We start from the raw sequence: 6,912 nt of genomic DNA on the forward strand, positions 1-6,912 counted from the left end.
TTCCTGGTAATCTCTTTGAAGCTGCTTCATATATTCTATGTTTTCTCTATTTTCTCCATCAAACAATTCTTCCCTTTTTTTCTGTTCTTTCATTCCACCATCTGTTTTTTCTTGGGTGGTACTTAGCATTTCTGTAACTATTCTACTTATATCTTGCTTTACTTCATTAAATACTTCACTTTTGAACTCATCTATGAGGCTCTGGAGATATCACTTTATGTCTGTTGGTGTCAGTTCTGATATTGCATGTTTTCTGTCCTCATCCTCTTTGCATTTATCTTTCCTGGATCAGTGTTCTCAGGATTGGGGGCCGAGGACCCTTTCTTGTTGCCTCCTCTTCCCATACTTTTTGTTCCTTCCATACAAGCATATATAGGAGGCCCAGTTTCTTTCTTTGTGGGTTAGTTTGTTTGAATCTACCTGCTAGGCATTCCTGCCTACTGCAGTGTATTAGGGAGACACAGACCTGGGCAGTCTCTCCTGGGCCTGCCCCTCCAGGTCAACCTACTGAAGGCTTCACTGCTAGGGGGCACCACCAGGCGCTGGGACCTGGATTGGGCTAGCCTACTGGATCTTAGTCTGCAGCATCCCCCAGGCCTAGTGCTCCCCACCAATCCCGCTTGAGAGGGGAATATGTGACTAAAGTCACTGCAGCATCCTGTTCCGGCTAGTCTGCCAGGTCCCAGAATGTCCTCTGTTGGAGCCTCCTAGTCTATGGAAGGGTCCCTGTTCCTCTCACCGCAGGTCGATGCAGGGCTCCCCACCAGTCCCGCTCTCAACTCCTTTCACTGATTCTTACTCTCAGAGCTTTTGCGTCTCTGTCCCTGCTGTGCCAATTCAGACGCAGCAGTGGCAGCAGGAAATTCAAATCGTGGTTTCCAGAGGTGCAGGTTCCAGCTTTGGTGCTGAGATTTTATCTGTTCCTGTTATAGCACCGGGATTGCATTTCCAGTTGGTTTCTCTCAGCTTAGTTTGTTCCTGGGTCAGCAGGGTATATCTCCTCTTACTTAGGACTCCCACACCATTCCTGGATTCTAAGCTGGCTATCTCAGAGAGCCTCCGTAGCTGCTGTTATATATCCACCATGTTCTCCCAGAAGTCCAGGGGTTTTTTCCCCCTCATTTTAAGTGGCCTATGAAAATTTCACTGGAATTCTGGCTCATCAGCATTTAGTTTCACACTTTTGATGTGCACCAATTTTTCTTGGAGTATCTGTGGTTATGTTTTACTTAGAATGAGTTACAGGTTTGGTGCATTTGGAGTTTATATTTTTTAACTCTACAAAACACTGGCTGTGGTATCATTCTGAAGGTTTGCTGTCTCCTTAGACTCCATTTCAATACTTTCAATAATATTCAGCTTTTTTGAATTTTGGTCAGACACATCACAAACAGCATTTTCTAAAACATTAGAAAACATTAGAAAAATTTCGAACCTTCTGGTTCAAAAGCAGTACCAACCACCTGTAATTTTGACTTATTAAACTTGGTAATCTGTGTATCATTAGACTCTGTGTCTTCACAATAACCTAATGGCTCCATTTTATTTATTTGAAGGGAATTCTTGGCTTTATCAACATCCATGGTATTCAGTTCCAAATTATACTCTGTCACTTCACGCCCTGGGACTAGACAAACCTACAAGATTCTTTTCGGTGTTATTTACCTTTATACAACACCACCACCTGAAATACCAGGAGAAGATTCAGGTTCCTCAATAATTTGACTGTATTCATGGGGTAATTTTGCTATCTCCTTTGACTCTTGTTCAGGTGTTCAGGTGTTTGCCTTCCTTTCTTCAGTGTTCTCATCCATTTTACCCAAAATGGCATCATTCTCTTCATCTTCTCCCTTATCTCAAAATTTAAACCGTGGGCTGCTAACAGTGTTAATTTTGCATTCCATGAGAGCTTCACTTTGCTTTTCTTCAGTGAAACACAAGGCTCTGAAAGAAATGGACAATTTAATACATGAAATGGTACACTGGCTTCTCCCTGATTTTTTAAATTTTATTTTAAAGGTAGTAAAATACAATCACTTTAAAATACAAAACAAGACAGAACAAAGCCTAGCAAGACAATGCAGTAAAACTGGTACAGAACTTCACAGCAGGATACTGGGATACAGTAATAGGTACCATACTGTATCTCTTTATCTTCACAATAGTTGTTCATTCAATCAGGTATAGGAAAATCAAACCAAAAACAGAACACTATAAATCAAACAAAACAGAATCAAAATAATTACAACAAAGTGAAAGAGTGAAAACAATATTGGCCTTCAAAGGCAAGATAGGCAAATCCCCCATATTTGCTATTTTGTATACTGTCATCCTCCCAAGAGATGCTCAGACCTCTGGCTCCAGGTCAGCATAATCAACCAAACAATACAAGCATTTAGTTGCTTTATGTACCTTAGCTGCTATCAACTCCGGCTGACCTGGAAACCACCCAGTTGTTAATGGGGTTGGGGGAGTTGCAGGGGGACACGGGACATTTGACTCTCAGCTCATGCTCCGGTAGGTCCATGGGAGACACTGACTTGTTCTCTCCCTGGCCCGCCTGCAGCTTGCTCGCAGCTTACCAGGAAGGACAGCTCATTGCTTCCTTGGTTGATCCCTCAAGTTACAGCATGGCTGAAATTCAGGAGATGCTGACTTTTTCTCCTCCCTGATTATTGAAGTTAGTCCTGAAATCCAACCCAGCATCCTCCTTCAAGGCAAGATGACAATGAACAATGACTTAAATTCACTGACACTTCGGGTAACACTTTGATTTGTCCAGTATGCTGGCTGCTCTTTCTCTTCTCCCTATGGTACTCAGATTTAAGTGAAGACAGACTTCCTCTTAAACTGACATCTTTCTGGTTGTTTCACCCCTACCTTGAGGGCAGATACAGTCTTCCTAAATGTTTTTTTGTCCTGCTTAACTGTGCAGCATTTGAACACTTGACATTAGCTTTGTTGCAAACTGTTTCTTTTTCTGTTAACAAAATTATTTTCTTTTTTTTTCTATTATTAAGTTTATTGATGAAATTTAGGTATACATACTGTCACATTCATTATAGGGAATTTGCACCTTTACATGTACATGATAGATATTGGTACTTTTCCCCCATTCCTCTCTTCTCTCTTCAATTCTTCTTCCTCTTCTTTTTTACAAAGCTTTGTTTCCAATTTTATCCTTCTTTTCTCATCTTTTCTTTCTCCTTTCCTTCCTTTCCTTTTCCCTTCTCCCTAGTTCCCCTTTCCTTGTGAACAATTTATTCCTATTTCAAAATATATATTACACATTTTGGTTCTTACCCTTTCAGTTTCTTACAGAAGAGACGATGCAATATGTACATGTGTGTCCTATTTATTTCACTTAAAATTATGGTGTAAAGGTGCGTCCATTTAGCTATAAATGCCTCAAGTTTATCCTTATTTATGACTGTATAGTACTCTGCTGTGTTTTATTTTAGCCATTCATTGTTTGATAGGCATTTGTGTTGTTTCCAAGATTTAACTAATACAAATTGTGCCTCTATAATCCTGGGTGTACAAATATCAGTGTGGTATAATGCTTTTAATTTTTTTTCAGAAGATATCAAGATGGGAAACAACTAGGTTAAATGGAATCTCTAGTCCTAGTTTTTTTAGGAATTTCCACACTGATTTTCATAGTGATTGTACAAGAGCTACACTTCCACCAGTCCTGTAGAAGGGTTCCTTTTTCCCCACAGCTGGCAAGTGCTTGTTAATGGTTAATTTCTTAATAATAGCCATTTTGGGGGTTAGATGGTATCTACATATTGTTTTAATTTGCATCGCAAGTAACCAGTGATGTTGACCAATTTTTTTGTGTATTTATTTGTTGTTTATCCTTCTTCATCTGAGAAGCATCTATTCATCTCAGATACCATTTTTAATCAGGTCTTTAAATTTAGGGGATCTGATTTTTGTCAATTCTTTACATATTCTAGATAGTAGTCCTTTGTCTAAAGAACAGCCGGCAAAAAGTTTTCCCACCCTGGGTAGTCCTTTCGCTCTTGATGGTTTTTCTTGCTATGCCCGAGCTGTTTAATAAGATGAGATCCCGGTTGTTGATTCTTTGTGATAGTTCCTGTTCACTCAGTATTTTGTACACAACTTGATTATGCAAATCCACCACAGAGAAATGACACAATGATAGAAGGACACAACTGATACAAAGATGATGATGGTGCTGATTTGGTGTCCTTCATACACACAGCTGGGGCAATATTCCTGCTGGTTATTTTAAAGGTAACATATGAATTCACAATTCTGTTTTATCCATCAATAGTTTCCATTTAGGGGCTGGGGATTTAGCTCAGCGGCATAAGCGCCTGCCTTGCAAGCATGCAGTCGTGAGTTCGATTCCTAGTAGTGATAAAAACAAAAAAGACCAAAAAAAATAGTTTCCATCTTTCTCCTTGTTGAGCTATATTGTTGAGTTCTATATTTCTGACCATGATTCTTTTCAGTTCATCCCTTTGGGCTGAGTCTCCATCACTTCATCTAGGTCCTTATTCTCAGAGTGATGTTTCATCTGTGCAGGCAAGACAGTTGAGAACTTGCTATTCATGGCAAATGAAAGTATTGTATGTGCTCTTGAACTGTAAGTAGCATGGGACCTCTTCCTTACTTAATCAGAAAATTGAAGGCTCAGGAACATTCAGAATCATCCTTAACGGTACAAAGATATACAACCCTGTCTTGGCAGATGTAATGAAACAAGTAATTTCCATATGAATACATTACTTTGTTATTTTTAGAAAATATATTACCCAGAATTTGCTCTGTCACCTTCAGGAAGTTTTCTTCAGGGCCAGGGATTTAGCTCAGCAGCGTAAGTGCCTGCCTGGCAAGTGCAAAGTCATGCATTCGATTCCCAGTATCAAAAAAAAAAAAAAATGTTTCCTTCACATTGAGCATGTTTGGCAAGGGTAGTAGTTCTCCAGGCAACAACAGCAAAAAAGATGGCCATAGCTTCAATCTGTCTGGGCACTTTCTAGAATACAGGCTCAAAACTGAAGAATTCAGGTCAGCCCAAGGAGGCTGGCTCAATCCTATGTTATTCTGCTGTACGTTACTAGCAGCTACTGAATTGATTTCTCATGCTCTCTTGCCATTTTTAAGACATATTTCTTTTCATGATCATTAACCACAATCCTGTCTTCTATATTTGAGATTCTGACCAGCATTAGCTCATTCTGCTGCATATATTTTCAATAGAAGTATTAATCTCCTGGAAATCTATTTTAATGTTTCATGGATTCCTTCCTTTTTCCTATGTCAAGTGTTCATGATTTCTATCATTTTGTTTTGCTTTGTTTAGTCTTGTTTGGTTGAGACAAGGTCTCACTATGTAGTGCAGGTTGGCCTTCAACTCACTGTATAGCCCAGGCCCTTGAACTCCTGATGATACTCTTGCCTTAGCCTCCCAAGTGCTGGGATTATAGTCACCATCATTTTTATAAGCTCGTCTATTTTTTATCTGTATCTTCTCTGGAGTCACTAAGCATGTCTTTCATTATGGTCATCACCTCTATGGTTATCTGAGAAATAATTTCTGATTGTTTTTCTAGAGCCTCATTCATCTGCTTTGTTACTTCCACAGTTACTACTTCAGAGTCCAGATGTTTGGCTTTCACATTACTTTACCTCATTGCCCCCTACATTTGCCTTTGGTAAGCTGGACATTTGGGGTTGTATCTTAAGTGTCTTCTCATTTTCTATATTTTTTAGTTTAATTTCTGGGTTCTTACTGGCATATTACTTATGGTGAGTAGCTTCATTGCTATTATTGAGAACCCTTAGAAGATGAGATGACGACTTCTCAGAGGTATTTTTCAGATGTACCTGGCTTTGGGTTTTTGGGTCTATTACAAGACCTAGCCCTTCAATTTATTGGGGATGACAAGTTGCTGCCTATTTCACCCAGCCCCTGGATTTGGCATTGGCCTACAGTATTTTTATGACCCTTAGGCAATCTCCGGATTTGTATATCAGGAAACATTGGTTAGAACAATTATGTCACTTTGTCTAAAGTCTAGAAATCACAATCAAGAAAATGACAGACTGTGGTAAATATTAACTTCCCACTTTTAACCATATGAACCAGATTTGTGATTATATAACAAAATCTAAAACAAAACAGAAAATTGTATGCAGTAAATAAGCCCTCAATATGGCAATTTTATGTTGTGGGAGGAAATTTAAAAGAGCTCGGGGAAAAGCATAAAGAAAAAGAAGAGGAGGAAGAGATTAGAATCAAGACTATAGGACAAAGGAAGATCATGCAAACTAAAAACTGTTGAACAAGATAGGAGAGAAAAAGAGAGGGCAAAGAAATGAAAACAAGAAGAGAGCAGACCATCGAAAAACTAGAAACTGTGTTTACACTCATATAAATCAAAAACAAACAATGACCAAAAAAAGGGGGGGGGGGAACCAAACAGTCCAAGGAGTCTCTGCCTGAGTCTCAAAATGGGCTGCCAGAGTACAGATACAAACTGATTAATCCCAGCGAGCCAGTCATAGTTGTGTGGCAGAGTAATGGATAATCCCAGAAAGTCTGTAAATTTACTTCCACTGGAGGTCAGGCTAGTTTCTGGCTATGAGGCTGCAACCATATTTGTTTGGTTTACAACAATCTGTGCATCTCCTGTCTTTGGTGGTTTGAACTGGGCTCCTTGAACTCCTGCCGACTTGCACTCAGCAGTTTGACCCACATCTGTTCTGAGTTCCAAGTTCAGTTAGCCCCTCTCCAAATGGCTACTGGCCATTGCCGGGGAGACATCTGGACCCAAATATCTCACCAGTCACTGCAGTCTGTTACACTCTGCTGGTACATTTCTCTATGGAGGCCTCTGTGGTTGTCAGTAATCACAATGCACCTGAAGGTTCAAG

The 6,912-nt window shown here is 39.7% G+C and overlaps 2 pseudogenes; both read right to left on the reverse strand.

Annotated features, from left to right (window-relative positions):
- Positions 1-1,101: 1,101 nt before the first annotated feature.
- Positions 1,102-3,765, reverse strand: LOC111757212 (PHD finger protein 3-like; annotated as a pseudogene).
- Positions 3,766-4,133: 368 nt separating this feature from the next.
- On the reverse strand, positions 4,134-4,987 carry LOC100736026 (vesicle-associated membrane protein 7-like; annotated as a pseudogene).
- Positions 4,988-6,912: the final 1,925 nt, after the last annotated feature.

The sequence above is a fragment of the Cavia porcellus genome, unplaced genomic scaffold (assembly GCF_034190915.1).
Source record: "Cavia porcellus strain 051 isolate PalLab524CR breed Dunkin Hartley unplaced genomic scaffold, mCavPor4.1 scaffold_25, whole genome shotgun sequence".
NCBI lineage: Eukaryota > Metazoa > Chordata > Mammalia > Rodentia > Caviidae > Cavia > Cavia porcellus.